The sequence below is a fragment of the Bactrocera dorsalis genome, chromosome 6, assembly GCF_023373825.1.
Source record: "Bactrocera dorsalis isolate Fly_Bdor chromosome 6, ASM2337382v1, whole genome shotgun sequence".
Taxonomy (NCBI): Eukaryota; Metazoa; Arthropoda; class Insecta; order Diptera; family Tephritidae; genus Bactrocera; species Bactrocera dorsalis.
Window position 1 is genome coordinate 26,372,625 of NC_064308.1, and position 18,479 is coordinate 26,391,103.

General features: G+C 38.3%; 1 protein-coding gene and 1 pseudogene across 1 annotated transcript in view; both read right to left on the reverse strand.

The window, feature by feature from the left end:
- LOC105224248 (synaptotagmin-7) overlaps nucleotides 1–18,479 on the reverse strand; it is a 566,903-nt gene that overhangs the window by 45,860 nt on the left and 502,564 nt on the right. Inside the window, exon 1 of the mRNA XM_049460390.1 lies at nucleotides 12,882–14,249. The gene's annotated coding sequence lies outside the window, so the exon portion shown is untranslated. Of the gene's footprint in view, nucleotides 1–12,881 lie in introns of the transcript that reaches the window.
- On the reverse strand, nucleotides 15,670–15,863 carry LOC125779913 (small nucleolar RNA U3; annotated as a pseudogene).

Sequence of the window (18,479 nt, forward strand, 5' to 3'; positions counted from 1 at the left end):
CCTTTTTCAGTAGCATTAGATTTATGGAAAGACACATGTCGTCGCCAACAGATCGAGGCAGTTGATTTAACAACCAATCAAAACTAGAAAGAGCTTGTGCGTAAGGGGGGAGCTGCGTGTGGTATTTGAGCGACTTTCCAACATTTCCTCTTGTTTCTTGAGTATGTTATCTAACCGACTCCACGCTTGATTTTTGCGGGGAGAGGTTAATCGCCGCTCTCGTTTCGTGGGTGTTGGGTTCTGAAATATAAAACAACACAATTGTAAAAAAAATAATCTCAATATGTAAGTCTTTAAAAATATAAAATAAATTCCATATAAATAAAATTCCTATAATTAGGTCTTTATTCAAAATTACTTCATATACAAGTATCATATGTACATGTACATATATATGTACTAACATATTCGCATGAGTGCTGTGAGTCGATTGCACTTGTTAGTGACACATTGGCGATGCATGCGAATCTTCTCCATAATATAGAAAAAATTAATTGTTTGGCGAGCGTTCAAATTATGCAGACTTACTTCCGTTTTTGGGCTACATTCATCAAAAATGACATTTCCTCCGCAAACTCCCCATCAACGTTTTCTGAAAAGGATGGAGTTTCCAAAACTTCCCCACCATCGCTGCCACTTTTGTTATTATGAGCTACGCTAGCATGGTAGCGATAGCTTTCGCGCATACTAATCCACGCTGATTTGCACTCAACCATTAAAACATAAATTTTATTAAAAACAACAAAACACTGAATACAAAACATAAATTAACTCACCACTTGTATCAAGGGCATCGCTTATGTGGAGCCAGGATTGATTTACCGCATTCTTATTGCAATGCAATGTGTTGCTAATATCCCAGATCTTGGGCCATTCCTTCACGCAATTCACAAGTTGGCGCTTCTCTAACGTTGTGAAATTCAGCATGCGATTTTTGCGTTTCAATGAGCCATCATTGTTTAAATTTTCAAACAATATAAATAATTATAAATTTCACTTTAATCGTACGCCAATGTCACTTCCCTTCAAGAAACAATTATTTATTTGATGTTTCTTCGCAAAATCAGGATTGCCATATTCACATTTTATTGAAAAAAAGTATTAAAAATTAGTACTCGATTTCGTGAGAGCTGTATACTAGCACAAGTAAATTTATCGCAGGAAAATTTCTTGACCGTTTCTTAAACGTTTTTTTATATGAAGTTTTTACATTACTTGAGAGCTGGAAGAGGCGATGTATGAATACAAGAGTCTTATGTGTCAGCTCAAACAGGTATCGTCATTTTCTTTTCAAATGAACAGTTTCTGTGTGAATATTCTCGAACTACCCTCTCATTCACGCACATACAAAAACATATTAACACATATGGATACGTATGTCCCTCATATACCATTTGTAAAAAATCAAACAAATTTGACAAAAAATTTGTTGCGTGTTGTCCATAAGCTGGTTCCTCACAACTATGATAAATATCAAACATTGAAGAGTTTTCTGATGCTCACTTCAGAAATGAAAAGCGGCAACGTTGGGCATGCCGACTCACAATATTTATATTTTTCATATCACTACATAGTATGAAACAAAGCCGCTTTCCCTGTCCCTATATCCCTATGTATGCTTAAATCTTTCAAACTACGCAACGAACTTTGATGCGGATGATTTAATAGATAGAATGATTGAAAAGTAAAGATTATTTACAGATTCATTTTGTACTATAGGACCATAGCCGTTGAGCTAAAATTAGCACCCACGTTAAGATTTCTGGCGGAAGGGGAATTTCAGAGATCCTTCGGAAAAGACCGAGCTTGACGGAAACACTGTGACGAAAATTTTGAAAAAGTGTTCAAAACTTTGGAGAGGTTCCGAAGGTCTCAAAATGAGTACAAACAACATTTTTAAAACAAATTTGGGATTCCTGGGGTAATTGGTTACGGCGACGGAACGCACACAACCTCGTGATTATGAACATTTGTACACTAATAGAAAAGGCTGTTTGAGTATCAATAGAATGATAGTAAATTATATGTACATTAGGGTGTGCCATTCTGAGGCAACCTTTTTTTTTCAACTGAAAAACAGGCTCAAAACTTTCGAAAATGTGTAAAGAAAAGTCACTCAAAAGATGAGCTCTTAATATTAATATTAATGTACATATGTATATAGCATACAACTAATATTGGGATGTTTACAGGTATGCGATGCTTATAAATGCTGTAGATGCGTGTCACCCGCGGTCAAGTCATGATTCTTTTATTTTTAGTTTATCTGGTGATCACATCTAGTGGTTATTGGGGGACTCTGGCTATGCTTTAGAACCATACATGTTCACACCATCTCACCATAGATGTTCGAACATCGGAGCATAAATTCAATTTGGTACATTCAAAAGCTCGTAACATTATTAAAAGAGTGATTGGGGTACTTAGGAGTCGTTTCAAGTGTTTGCAAACTGTTTTGCTTTATACTCCTCAGAAAGTTGTTACCATTATTAATATATACTGTGCTCTCGACAACAGCCGCCTTCAGGGGTCAGTAGGGTAATCTAGCCTGTGTTTTTGACATTTTTTTTCATAGAAATTTGTATACATCAATAGAACTTTTTTCACATATTATGAGGTATATCGCAAAGTGTATAAACAAATTTTTTTGGAATTTTTTGATGTCATCTGTCGGAGAAATGGGCACGATTCCGATTACTTTGGCGGAGGGGTAATTTGCACTAATAACACATGGTATTTTCTATGTTTCACTAAATTTTTCAGGTTTTTCACTCTGTATATTTAAATATACACTCTAAACATTGAAATAAGTTCACATTTCACTTTTATTTTGCTATATTTTACCTAAATTTATTAATTTAAAAATCCCTTAGCACACTCATCGTTGAAAAGGTTTGATTTTTTAAAATTATGAGGAAAACGAGCGTAGCCACATCTTAAACAGCAAATACTTATGATTTTTAACGATTTTCTTTGTTTGTTTTTTCGCGTGTATTTTTTCTATATTAACTATAAAAAAATACTTTCCAAATTTTTCAAGATATACATAATTGAGTTCTGAACACATATACATACATACATATATTATATGCAGTTGGAATATGTATATGTATAATATGTGATTTGTATTTAATAAACACAAATAAATAAAACTCTATAATAATATTATAAAATTTGTATCATATTGGGGTGACTGAAGTAATTTCGCGTAGTACTCCTTTCTGCGTTGGCGGCCTTCTGCCGCGCTTTAAAAAAATAAGACTGGTCTAAAAAAAATAATCCTGGTCGAGCGAATACTCGCGGGGACTGAAGTACTTTCGCATAAAAAAAAATATATTAAGTTTTCGTTAAAAAGTGGTTAAAGTGGTTATAATTTTTGGTTATCATGCACTCAAAAGGTTAGATTGTTTACAATTATGAGGAAAACGAGCGTAGCCACATCTTAAACAGCAAATAATTAGGATTTTTAACGATTTTTCTTTGTCTGTTTTTTCGCGTGATTAATTTTTCTATATTAACTATATACAGTAGTATTGGCACAGCAATCCATTCATTAACTACCACATACCCTTCTTCTTCCTTACTGGCGTAGACACCGCTTACGCGATTATAGCCGAGTCAACAACCGCGCCTCAGTCGTTTCTTCTCTGCGCTACGTGGCGCCAATTGGATATTCCAAGCGAGGCCAGGTCCTTCTCCACCCGGTCCTTCCACCGGAGTGGAGGTCTTCCTCTTCCTCTGCTTCCCGCGGCGGGTACTGCATCGAATACTTTCAATAGGTGGTGAGTGTCGATTCTCCTTTCACGGGTCTTTTCCAAGATTTGGCGCATGGTGAATATCTGATCGGTTGTTGATTTACCAGGTCTGAAGCCACACTGATAAGGTCCAATCAGTTTGTTGACGGTGGGCTTTAATCTTTCACACAATACGCTCGATAGAACCTTGTACGCGATGTTGAGGAGGTTTATCCCACGGTAGTTGGCGCAGACTGTGGGGTCTCCTTTTTTATGGATTGGGCATAGCACACTTACATTCCAATCGTTGGGCATGCTTTCATCCGACCATATTTTGCAAAGAAGCTGATGCATGCTCCTAATCAGTTCTTCGCCGCCGTATTTGAATAGCTCGGCCGACAATCCGTCGGCCCCTGCCACTTTGTTGTTCTTCAGGCGAGCATCTGCTATTCGAACTTCTTCATGGTCGGGTAATGGAACGTCTGCTTCATCGTCATCGATTGGGGAATCGGGTTCGCCTTCTCCCGGCGTTGTGCGCTCACTGCCATTCAGCAGGCTGGAGAAGTGTTCCCTCCATAATCTAAGTATGCTCTGGGCATCGGTGGCTAGATCACCTTTGGGGGTTCTACAGAAGTATGCTCCGGTCTTGAAACCTTCTGTAAGCCGCCGCATTTTTTCGTAGAATTTTCGAGAATTACCCCTGTCGGCCAGCTTATCAAGCTGTTCGTACTCACGCATTTCGGCCTCTTTCTTCTTCTGTCTGCAAATGCGTCTCGCTTCCCTCTTCAACTCTCGGTATCTATCCCATCCCGCACGTGTTGTGGTCGATCGTAACGTTGTGAGGTAGGCAGCCTGTTTTCTCTCCGCTGCGACATGGCACTCCTCGTCGTACCAGCTGTTCTTTTGCACTTTCCGGAAACCAATGGTTTCGGTAGCAGCTGTACGTAAGGAGTTTGAAATGCCGTCCCACAGTTCCCTTATACCGAGTTGTTGACGAGTGCTCTCAGAGAGCAGGAGTGCAAGCCGAGTAGAAAATCTTTCGGCTGTCTGTTGTGATTGCAGCTTCTCGACGTCGAACCTTCCTTGTGTTTGTTGGTGTGCGTTTTTTGCTGCACAGAGGCGGGTGCGAATTTTGGCTGCAACAATATAGTGGTCCGAGTCGATGTTAGGACCTCGGAGCGCACGCACATCTAAAACACTGGAGACGTGTCTTCCGTCTATCACAACATGATCGATCTGGTTGGTGGTTTTTCGATCCGGAGACAGCCATGTAGCTTGATGTATCTTTTTATGCTGGAATCTAGTACTACAGATAACCATATTTCGGGCCCCGGCGAAGTCGATCAGCCTCAACCCATTTGGGGATGTTTCCTCGTGGAGGCTGAAGTTACCGACCGTAGTGCCAGAGATACCTTCTTCGCTCACCCTGACGTTGAAGTCGCCAAGCACGATTTTGACATCGTGGCGGGGGCATCTCTCATAAGTGCGCTCCAGGCACTCATAAAAAGCATCGTTGGTCACATCGTCCTTCTCTTCCGTCGGGGCGTGGGCGCAAATCAGCGATATGTTGAAGAACCTCGCTTTGATGCGGATTGTGGCTAGACGTTCATTCTCCGGAGTGAATGATAGTACTCGGCGACGGAGTCTCTCTCCCACCACGAATCCAACACCAAACTTGCGCTCCTTTATATGGCCACTGTAGTAAATGTCACAAGGACCTACTCGTTTCTGTCCTTGTCCCGTCCATCGCATTTCTTGGACGGCGGTGATGTCAGCCTTTATCTTTACGAGGACATCTACCAGCTGGGCAGCGGCACCTTCCCAATTAAGGGACCGGACATTCCAGGTGCATGCCCTCAAATCATAGTCCTTATTTCGTTTGCCATGGTCGTCATCAAAAGGGGGGTCTCTCAGCCGAGGCTGTTTGTTTTTGTATCTCGTAAACTAAGCGTTTGCGGTACCCATAACCCTGTATATTTTTTAATCAGGAGGACTTCCTCTTTCCAACGGTACCTTCAAATCGCGGCGCCAATGAAACCGGAATTGCGCCGAGAAATGGCTGGGTGAAGAGATGCCGTTTTCATAATAATGCGAAAAATATGAAAAACCAAATAGCAAATAATTTAAGTTTCAGTATATTTTTATTATTAAATATAACAACTAAAAATATGCTTAGCACAACATTTGTCGCCATTCTCATCTAGATGACTTTGCTATAAGTGTAGTGGACGACCTTTTGGACGAAGAAGTTGATGAATATAACAGCCATTTACAAACTACCGCTGCATCCAGGTTTGAAAAAATCTGGTTCAAATAGTTCGACTTCTACTTCTTGAAAGCTTCTACTGCTGTTGTGTCTGAATGCACAAGTGTCTTAACCCTTTGGTTCTTTGATATTAATTCTAATTCTCCTCTCAAATGAACGGTTAGAGGTTTCGTAATTTTAGCAAAGCCTCTTATGTATTTTATATAATAGCTGGCAAGCCCTAGAAAAGATCGTAATTCTTTTATGTTGAGGGTAGTTTTTTATGGCTTAAATTTCTTAGAATCAACTGTTATCCTATTATGTTTTACAATGTGCCCAAGGTATTCAACTGAATCCTGGAAAAAATGTGACTTTTCATCAGAAATTTTCATATTAGTATTGTGCAGTGCGTTGATTTTAGTCGGAAGGGTTCCATAAGTTCTTAGGATGTGGAAGAATATATTAAAACATCGTCAATATAAACATACGCAAGTTAGCCAATGTATTCTCTAAAGATGTCGTCGACGCATCGTTGAAAAATGGATGGGGCATTCTTTAATCCGAATGGCATCCTAACAAATTCATACTTTGCACCGTTGACGGAAAATGCTGTTTTTTCTCGATCAGATTAATATTTGATGAAAACCTGATTCTAAATCGATTGTGGTAAAATTCTTTGCTTTTCCTAAGTTTTGTAAAGTAATATTAACATCAGGAATGGGATATCTGTCAGTAATCGTATGAGCGTTAATTTTCTGGAAGTCAACAACCATCCGTCTTTTGGGTCCACCTTGGTCATCGGTGCTCTTGTTTTTGGACAGTCCATATAGGAGAATTATGTGTGCTTTTGCTTGGTTGGATTATACCATCATTTAACAATTGTTCAATTTATTTCGTGACGAAGTCCTGATCAGACAGGAGATATGGATATTGTTTTGTCTTCTGTTCGGGTTTTAATCGATGCCTGTATTGTGGTTGTGAAAGGCAATGTTTCACTAGTATAATTATTTATTTTCATAAGTTCTACTAGACTTTTAAACTCATTATTACTAATAGTATAATTTATTTTTTTGTCGAATTTTGAGTATATTTTCTTCTGGTATTTTAAACTATAGTCGAACAAATTCACTTCCGCTTTTATTTGGCGAAATTCTTGTTCTCCAAGAATCATATCGAATTCGATAAGTTGGTACCCATACATTGTAATTATTTTTTTCGAGCAAATGACTGAGAAGCTGTGCAAAGTTTTAGTTTAGAATGGTTTAATTTTAACTGATTTTATTATTCTGCAGCTCAAATTTATATAATTATTAGTAGATCCTGTGTCAACTAATAGGGTTGCGGGCGTGCCTGTTAGACCGCAGTTTGTTTGAATGCAGGGTACACCCTGATTCGAATTGTTCTTCAAAAGTTGAAAAATTTTCAGATTCTAAATACTCTTATATTTTGGTTGTTAGCTGCCCTACGATTTTTAAATATAGTTTTTGGATTATTATAGTTTCTATTTTTATTATAGATGGTGGTTGAACGTACTGAAAGGAAACGTCAATGTCCATTGGAACTGGAGCAGGTTGTTTGGGTTAGCTGTCTCTTGGTTGATATGTCATATGGCATTCTAACGTTCGGTCTGTGTTCATGCTGGTGCCTGTCCTCACGAAGTAATGGAAATTAAATTTATCACAGCAATATACATAATATATGTACATGTACATATACATAATAAGAAAAATATTTATTTGTATAGTATACGATGTTAAAATCAAAAAATTAAAAATTTATTCTGTCGAGATTCGAACCTGCGGTACTCGTAGCATCTTGACTTTTCAAGCGCTTACCACCAACACCACCATTGACACTTACATAGGTTTCGCTGACTTAAGTATGGTTTGGTTATGCATGTAAGAAACATACGATGGTTCTAATAATTTTGTTTAAGTATAGAAATATGCTTTTGTAGAACATTTGCTTTCGCAAACATACAGACAAATGTGCAATAATAATATATTGTTACGAATTTACTCTTGCTAGTTTACTTTGTTAGGTTCGTATCTCTGGATTGACAAATAAAATCAACACTGTTTAATTTAATTCAACAACTCTTTATTTCACAACTCGTCTACACTATAGCAGTTTACTCTTAGCACTGATTGATTACGTTGGCGCTGCCACGGCTTATATAGCCACGCACTTCTCGCTGATGCCGACGTGTCCTTCTAGAATATCGCGTCTGAAAATTACCAGAACATACGGCTATACGGCGCCAGACGCAAGCAGACAGTCGCGGCGCCAGACTCAGCGTCCCGATTAGGCACAAATCCTCTTGAACCAAATGGGGCGAGCCTCTCCAAATGTACTACTTTCATTTTACATCGTGCTTTTCCATTTCTTTGTATGCGGTATACCACGTCATTAAGTCGTTTCATCACCATATAGGGTCCTTCCCAGGCTGTCTGCAGTTTCGGGGACAAGCCTTTCTTTCGAAGTGGATTGTACAACAGGACCAGATCACCTTCTTCGAAACCTTTTGAATTTGCCGCTTGATCGAACCGGTCCTTCATCTTATTGCTCATCAGATGCGTATGCTGTCTTACCATTAGATGCAATTCATTCATTTCTTCCTTTAAGGCAGAACAATAATCTCCATCATTTCTAACAGCTGTAGGATTCGTTCCAAACTTAAGATCAGCAGGGAGTCGCAGATCAGATCCGAAAATAATCTTTGCTGGCATGTAACCAGTTGTCTCGTGCTTCGCTGAACGATACGCCAACAGGAACATCTGGATGCACTTGTCCCAATTCCGTTGATCTTTATCGACGATTTTCCGCAGATGTTCTTCGAGCGTTCGATTGAATCTCTCTACCATCCCATCTGATTGTGGGTGTAACGCTGTTGTCCGTGTCTTGTGGATGCTCAATAATGTACAGACTTCTTGGAAAATGGAAGATTCGAAATTCCTGCCTTGATCTGAGTGCAATTCGACGGGCACTCCGAACCTTGTTATCCAATTTTCTACAAACGCTTCGGCTACTGTCTTTGCTTCTTGGTTTGGTAAGGCATATACTTCTGGCCATTTACTGAAATAGTCCATGACAACCAGTAGATATTTGTTTCCGGCCGTACTGGACTCTCGTTACTTATTTGTTCCTTTGGTGGTCGTACCCCATTTTCTTTGGCTATTATCAGCTTTGCAAGATCAGGGTCCTCCAGCTGATTGATTCTAATGCGGTGAGGAGTCCAATCATCCTCAGGTTCTATATTCAGTAATCGCACGTCGATTATACTTTCTTTTCCCTCTGATTTGGAGCAATGTTTACATTCCAGTGGACAAGGGCGACGTGATAATGCATCCGCATTTTTGTGGTGAATCCCCTTTCGATGTTCCGTTTCGAAGTCGTAATTCTGTAATCTTTCGATCCATCGTGCAATTTGGCCTTCCGGATTCTTAAACTGTAATAACCATTTTAATGCTGCATGATCAGTCCCCAGCAAGAATCGTTGTCCATACAAATACTTGTGGAAATGTTTTATACATTCCACCACAGCTAGTAGTTCTTTTCGTGTCACACAGTAGTTTTTCTCTGGTTTCCCGAGCACTCTGCTGTAATACCCAATTACTCTTTCTTGTCCGTCGATGAGCTGAGACAGGACACCTCCAATTCCATAAGCGCTCGCATCTGTATCCAGGATGAATTTCTTTCCAGGTATTGGATAAGCCAACATCGGCTCCGTACAAAGTAGTTCTTTAAGCTGCTCAAACGCTTTTTCTTGTTCCAACTGCCATACAAACGGGCGATTCTTCTTTGTTAAATCATGTAAACTTCTAGCCACGTTCGCAAATCCAGGTACAAAACGGCGGTAATACGTGCATAAGCCGAGGAAGCTGCGGAGTTCATGTATGTTGGTGGGTTGAGGCCAATCTTTAACTGCTTTTATTTTTCCCTCCTCGGTGTGAATCCCCTCAGTTGACACTTTATGTCCGAGATATGTGACCTGCTTCTTCCATAATGAACACTTTTTGGGATTCAAGCGTAATCCGGCTGATGCTATTCGCTGAAAGACTTCCTCTAGATTTTTCAGATGATCATCAAAACTTTTTCCCATGATGATAATGTCATCAAGATACACCAAACATGTCTTCCAGTTGAGTCCTTTTAACACATGTTCCATCAGTCGCTCGAACGTTGCAGGCGCATTACATAACCCAAATGGCATCACAGAGAATTCCCATAACCCGTCGCCCATACTGAAAGCGGTCTTTTCACGGTCACATTCATCGATCTCGACTTGCCAATATCCACTTTGTAGATCTAATGTAGAAAACCATTTCGCTCCAGACAAGGTGTCTAATGTATCGTCGATTCTTGGTAGAGGATAACTGTCTTTCTTTGTGACATCATTCAACTTCCTATAATCTACGCAGAAACGGGTGCTACCATCTTTCTTTTTAACTAAGACGATAGGTGAGCTCCATGGACTTATTGAAGGTTCGATTACACCGTTTTTGTGCATGTCTTCAATAATTTTGTTAGCATCCTCACGTTTTGCTAGTGGAAGCCTACGCGGAGCTTGTCGGATTGGTTTAGCGTCTCCGGTATTTATGCGATGTTTGACAATGCCGGTTCTTCCTGTGTTTCCTTCGTTTGCAAATATGGATGCGTATTTTTCTAATAGTTTTTCTGCTTTTAATTTTTCATTTCCATGCAGTTCGTTCAGCAAATTATTCAGGAGTGTAGGACTTATCTGCTGTGGCTCAATAGTAGGCTTCTGTTGTGACCGTTCGCATCGTGCTATTGCACTTATATTCTGGCACTGTCCAATTACTGCTCCTTTCTTCAGACTTATAGGCGTGTTGAATTCATTCACTACTCTGACCGGAATGGTGGCGTCGTCTCTAGTTTTCACAAGCGTTCTTCCTACCAATATTTGTGTATCTATTTTTGTTGGTTCCACAATCCACAACTCTTCAGTCCCACCTCCTCCATCCACTTTAGCCCATACAATCGCCTCAGATTTTGGTGGAATACTCTGATTATCATCAACAATCACCCTCTTACTTTCAACGTTGGTCACATATCTGGTGTTTATAGGCATCTCCATGTTCTGGCAAAACAGCATTTGCTTGTTTAAATCCAAAGTAACCCCGTGATCAATCATGAAATCTACTCCCATTATAATTTCATCCGTGATTTCTGCTACGATGAAGGTGTGATTAACTTCCAGGGTACCAATTATGACTTCGCAGAACACTTTTCCCGCAACAGCTGCTTCCTCTCCAGTGGCCGTTCGAAGCTTGCAACCAACTAATGGTTAAACTGTTCCTCTCACCACATCCGGTCGGATAATTGAATGTGTGGCACCAGTATCCAAAGTAAGCGTTGACAGTCGTCCATTTACGATGCCGTTGATAGTAAGATTGTTGTCATGGCGACCTATTTGTGATATCGAGATGGCGGGGCAAATAGTTGTGGGAACCAGCTCACGCCCCTTTGAACTGTTCCGTTTTAGTTTAACGACTTGTGAGATGTGGATGCTCCGTCCTCGTTATCTGTTGGTTGTTTCCGTTTTGATGGGTTTACTTTTATATTGCAATTTCGGGCAAAGTGACCCGCTTTTCCACAGTTGAAACATCTTCCTGTTGTATTTACTCGCGGTGCAGCAATTGTCTTCAGAGTCTTCAATATTTCTTCCATCAGCGCCGGTTGTTCCATTTCAACTCTTTGTACTTTGTGTGCTGGTTTACTTAGTAGGGAAGCTGTTTCCTGTGTGAGGGCGTGCGAAACCGTTTCAGCAAACGTTCTTTTTGGCAATGCATATGTGGCGCGTTTGGTGTCCACATCACGAATTCCATTTATGAAACATTGAATTTTTACCCTCTCAATGTATTCTGCAGGTGCATCTGCATTTGCCAAATGAGCCAGTCGTTCGATTTCAGTTGCGAACTCTTGTAATGACTCGTTCATCTTCTGACCCCTATTTTGCAGTTCGATCTGGTATATTTGTTTCCGGTGCTCACTACCATATCGTCTTTCTATCGCACTCATCAATGCCTCATAGTTGTCCCGTTCACAGTCTGGAATAGTCTGAAGGATTTCTGCCGCAGGTCCTTTCAATGATACAAACAAGGACGCCACCTTGTCCGCTGCATTCCAATTATTGGCCATTGCTGTCTTTTCAAACTGAAGTTTGAAAATTTGAAATGGAATACTTCCATCGAATGTGGGTGCCTTCAATCTTTGATTATTTGTTGATGGTGCAGGGCCATGTAGTTGCAGTTCTCGCACACGATTACTCAGTTGAAGAAATTCTGATCTTAAATTTTCTTCGTCATTTTTTATTGTGCTTAATTCGTCTTCAAATTTTGAAAATTTCTCTTGCACTTGTGTATTATTTTCTGTAATCTGTTGTGCCAAACGCTTTTCTAACTGCGTATTATTTTCAGTTATTTGTTGTGTAAGGCGAGACTCTAACTGTGATGTATTTTCAGCTATTTGCGTTATTTGCTGTGCCAGACGATTTTCTGCCTGCACTGCATTTTCTGCATTTTCGGCTATTTGCTGTGCCAGACGATTTTCTGTTTGCACTACATTTTCTGCCATTTGCTTAATAGCCACTAACAACGTGTTCATGTCTACACTTGATGATGTTCGTTGTTCTTCTACTTTCTCTTCTACCTTTGTAGAAGTTTCTGGCCCAACAAATTCGAACTCGTCCACATTAATTCCATCCGCTTCCATTGCTTCACGTAATCGTGCCTGCAGATCCGCCTTTTGCCCGCTTATCGGCAAATTACGCTCCTCCAGTTCCTTTTTTAATTGCTGAATTCTCAATTCTCCGAATTTAACCATCTTGAATTTGGATTATTTGACAATCCCACTTCTGACACCAATTGTTACGAATTTACTCTTGCTAGTTTACTTTGTTAGGTTCGTATCTCTGGATTGACAAATAAAATCAACACTGTTTAATTTAATTCAACAACTCTTTATTTCACAACTCGTCTACACTATAGCAGTTTACTCTTAGCACTGATTGATTACGTTGGCGCTGCCACGGCTTATATAGCCACGCACTTCTCGCTGATGCCGACGTGTCCTTCTAGAATATCGCGTCTGGAAATTGCCAGAACATACGGCTATACGGCGCCAGACGCAAGCAGACAGTCGCGGCGCCAGACTCAGCAATTGTTTAACTAGACAAGCAGACAGTGCGGCGCCAGATGTCTACAACAAGACAAATGCTATTCCATATACCTACAGCTATTGTTCATAATCAGGGATGCATATAGTAATACAAATACAACTTAATACTACTTTTGTAACAATATGTACAATATACATATACATAATATTGCTGTGATAAATTTAATTTCTATTAGTAAGAAAAATATTTATTTGTATAGTATACGATGTTAAAAGGCATACATCTTCTATCCTATCTTATGTATCTGCACATGTTCATATGAGTGTATGTGTGTATACGCATGTGCGCGTTCAGAAATTGAAATCATATTTTCATCACTTATCAATATACTTATTACATGTGCGCGCATTGACTTGCATGTTCATACATTCATATATACTTATATGTACATATATTTGCATACATTGCCGAACAAATAATGTACAAGCATACAAACATACATATGCGCACACATGTGAATAGTCACCTCGTCATCGCGGGTCGATTTGAAAAGAAAGTAAATGAAGACTGACCAGAGAACTTAAAAGTATAGAGAAGGTGCAGGTTCGACTGCGAACATTTGATAGATTCAAATTAGGGAATTCACCGCATTTGTTAACATTGTAGGTCAGAATTCGCCTCGCAATTTTAACATTTTTTACAATTCTCTTACATATTCTAACCGAGAATATGAAGAGACAGAAATATACATATGTATTTATAAAATGATTTCTTTGATATTCCGTAGGATGGAAATATGTATGTAGAACTTTTTTATTCTTGATTTATTATTTTTCAAATTATTTAATGTAAATTTGGTCTTATTTTATAATAACTCATTTTAAATATATAAAAGATTTACCTAAACATTATGATGATATTTTCATGATTCATACGCAATGTACGAATGTAAGCAATTTCGTTTTGCCGACGGCATTTCAATTTCTCATGCTTCAATTTTTGCTTTCAACCAAGAAATCTCTTGTATGTATATATGTGCAATATATGCCTTAGCGTTTTGCCGTCGGCATTTCCATATTGACATGCAAAAGTAATTATGTATTTCATTGTTTCGTTTTAGCCCAATTTTGTATATTAAGACAAGTGTCAATAATTGCGCCACTGAATTTTACTTATATTAATTAATTTGAAAGTGCCGAAAATGCAAAACGAAATTTCAATAAATTTAAATAAATTTACATGGATTTTCATTTATATTTAATTGTCAATAAATTTTTTAAAAATTATTTGCCCTAGTTGTCCATTTTATTTTCTCACACATTTCAGCCGATTTTTGTATAGAAATTTGATCGGCGTAGAAGCAAAATGCGAAGCAATCATACATACATATATTATATCGTTTGCACATTTGTCTGTATGTTTGCGAAAGCAAATGTTCTACAAAAGCGTATTTCTATACTTAAACAAAATTATTAGAACCATCGTATGTTTCTTACATGCATAACCCTTAAGTCAGCGCAACCTAAGTGTCAATGGTGGTGTTGGTGGTAAGCGCTTGAAAAGTCAAGATGCTAGGTCTCTAAAAGTACCGCAGGTTCGAATCTCGACAGAATAAATTTTTAATTTTTTGCTTTTAACATCGTATACTATACATATATTTTTCTTACTAATAGAAATTCAATTTTTCACAGCAATATACATATGCATAAGAAAAATATTTATTTGTATATTATACGATGGTTAAAGGCATACATCTTCTATCCTATCTTGTGTATCTGCACATGCTCATATGAGTGTATGTATACGCATGTGCGCGTTCAGAAATTGAAATCATATTTTCATCACTTATCAATATATGTACTTATTACATGTGCGCGCATTGACTTGCATGTTCATACATTCATATATACTTATATGTACATATATTTGCATACATTGCCTAATAATGCACAAGCATACAAACATACATATGCGTACACATATGAATATGTCACCAACAAAAAATTGATCTTCACAAGTCAATATGGCAGCCAAATTGGCGAAAAACAAGTGTAGTAAATTTTACAACAAAAACGATTTCATTCATGAACACAGTCGCAAATTCCACAAGCGATCTCGCTTCATTCATAAAAACAGAGGCCGTAACATCTCCCCGAGCATGCCTTTTACCAACAAGTCGTCTTTTCGCGACGATGGCAAAAGCTAAAAATCATAAATTGCACAACTTTCTGGTGCTTCTCGTAAAAATCTGAGTCGATATGTATTCACGATCATACGTATACATACATACATATTTACTCATGTTTGTAGGCGAAGCTGCTACAGCGGCAAGGGGTGACAATCGGAAGCCATTACTTTACTTATGCCATAGAAATTCTGTTGCTACGAATATGGAAATGACAACGAAATAATGCAAATGTGCATATTTCTAAAGGTCATTAATTTTTTTGAAGAAATTAAAGGAATGAATGATCCTGAGAAGTATAGTCTTAACTTTTCAACGGCCAACGCAGAGTATTTCAACCAAAAGGAATTTATTCATTAAAATCACCACTCAGAAGTCGTTTTATCCATTGTAAGCGAACGATGTTCGAAGAAACATCATTTCTAATATGCCACGAGACAAAATTAGAAATGAACTTCTCAAACCTCACGCTGTCAGATAAAACGATATACCTCGTCATCGCGGGTCGATTTCCAAAAATGGAAATGAAGACACACAGAAATGATTCTGCGAATTCATTTTTCAAAGGCCAACGCAGAGTATTTCAAACAAAAGTCACATAAAATAGTCGAGAATTCGCAGAAATGAAAAACAAACGAAAGAAAAAGAACTATAACTTCAATAACGCACAAGCATACAAACAAACATATGCGCACACATGTGAATATGTCACCAACCAAAAATTGAAACATTGTTGTACAAAAACAACAACAGCATAAGCATGGCAACATTGTGTTGTTGGTTATTCAAACTTAGTTACAATAGTTAAATATGGTCACAAAACGATAGTTTTTGTACAAATTCAGCGGTTACAATATTTGAAAAAGTCACAAAATGAATAGAGATAGTCACAGCTTCACTGCGGTTACAATGTTTAATGTAGTCACAAAATGAATCGATATAGTTAAAAGTTCAGCTGTTATAATATTTAAGTAATAAAATCACTCACTGCGCGTAACTTCAAAATAATTGGTCTTCTTACTTCGACACGTCTAGATAGAATGAATGAATATGTCCGATCTACCGTATTGTCCGTCACATTAATTTTTGGCCAATGCTGTCATGTCAGTGCTTTGGGGATATCAAGGACCCAGAGGAAGACACGGACACGCAGTACGATAACGATCGGAATCAGAAGAGTCCTGTGCTCCATCGGTCGGTCCCTCTTGTTACTTTGGTATGGTGTCCTCATGTGTGTTGTATTAATGAATTTGTTGGCACATGATGTGGAAAGTAAGAAGTGGGTGGGCCTTCATGCCACACCTTATCAAAAGCCTGTGCTACATCTAGAAATATTGCTGAACAGTACTCCCTGTGCTAAAATGCTTTCCTTATTTCTTTAGTAATTCTATTTACTTGCTCTAATGTGCCATGTTTCGTACGAAATCCGAATTGATGCGTTGGTATTGTATTATTTTCGTGGAGGAAAGCAGACATCTTTGATAGTAATTCTTTTTCAAACATTGTAGAAAGACAGGGTAGAAGGCTGATTGGTCTGTATGAAGATGACTGTGTTAAGTGTTTCCCAGGTTCATCTATCAAGATGATCTGCGCCTTTTTCCATGAAATTGGATAGTATCCGAAACTAAGAATTGCATCGAAGAGCAAAGAAAGCGCCACTACGGCAATAATTGGTAACTCAATTAACATTTTTGGTGTAATACTTTCCAACCGAAAATAGTCTTTTGTGCCAGAAGTGTCTTTGAGATTTTCTCAAATTGTCTCCTTCGAGTATTATCTGTGGAATCGAGTATTATCGTTGCTTAATAGAAGATCTATTTGAGCAATTACATTTGCTTTCGCAATCTTTAAGCATATGCGCATGTCACAAACGGTTGGTACGTTCTAACGAAATTGTTTCGATCGCTAATATTAAATTTTTGAATTTCTCACAAGTGGTTTGTTATTTTTCGGATGTGAACGATTGACTCTTAAAAAAGCTTTTATTTAAATTATTGTTGCTACTAGCTTGAGGTCTATTGAAGCTTCTATTGAGGTCGTTTTGAACGTTTTTCGTTCTTACTAGTTTTTTATCTGCCCTTCCTGCAGTTTCATATTGGGTAGTAAGAAATTCTTTCATTTGCTGCCACGTTGGGCACTTTCATCGCGATTAGAGCGACTGCTCCCAAAAAAGTAACAGAATGGAGTCCCAATTGTTTATGGGGACATTCTGTGTCGATAGATCCGACAAACAATTTGAAGCAATGAATTGAAGTTTTATTTCTTTCTAAATTTGTGGTAAATCCCATTATATCGTCATTTGTTTGTCGACTTGACCTTTGGTTTTATATCTGAGAATTTCTACGCTTGTGATAATTTAAGATGGTTTATGTACGCGGCTGTAAATATGACCCGGAAGGACGGCCATTTTTCAAAATACATATATGCTTATGTGTTTGTACGAGAACTCTTTTATGTAAATATTTGCCTGACTTAGCAGTACGCAAGGTTACAGCCAAACATATTTTGTACTTGTGCTCTGCAAGCTATAATTCACTAAATTGGGCAATTTGTGTATAAGTTATGTACAAAACCAATTGTGCTGTGTGAAGTAGAGACCAAAACATATTTTTGGCACTCTACGACCAAAATCAATGCGCACTGTACTTCATTTAAGTACAACAATAAATACACCTCGCAATTGCACTGATCATTTCACTTTATATAATATATAATGAAACTGTTATTCGAAGTATAAATTTCTCGGACGCACAAACATCGTCTGGAGCGTCAACAAATCTCTCTCCGTTTTTTGTGGTTAATTTGAGTCTAGTCCAGTGGTCGGCATGAGAGGATCTGTCACTGTGTTGGTGAGCACGAAAAACAAGTAGCCCAGTGAGAAATTGGAATTAAAATTAAGCAAATTTTATAAATAATTTATAGTATAATGAAAATTAACAAAATGCCTTTTAAGCGTATATTCCCTATTATCTTTTAAAGACTTGGAACATAAAAGGCACCAAAGGCATTTAGTATCATAAAATATTTCTCGCAGGGCATATTTGGTTTTGCGCTATAATCTTGCGTGATGTTAATTCGTTGCTGGCTCGACAACGACTGAACGATAGAGCGTAAGCGTACGTGTGAAGTTAGTTTGCACAATTGTGTTAAGAAATGCCGACCACTGGTCTAGTC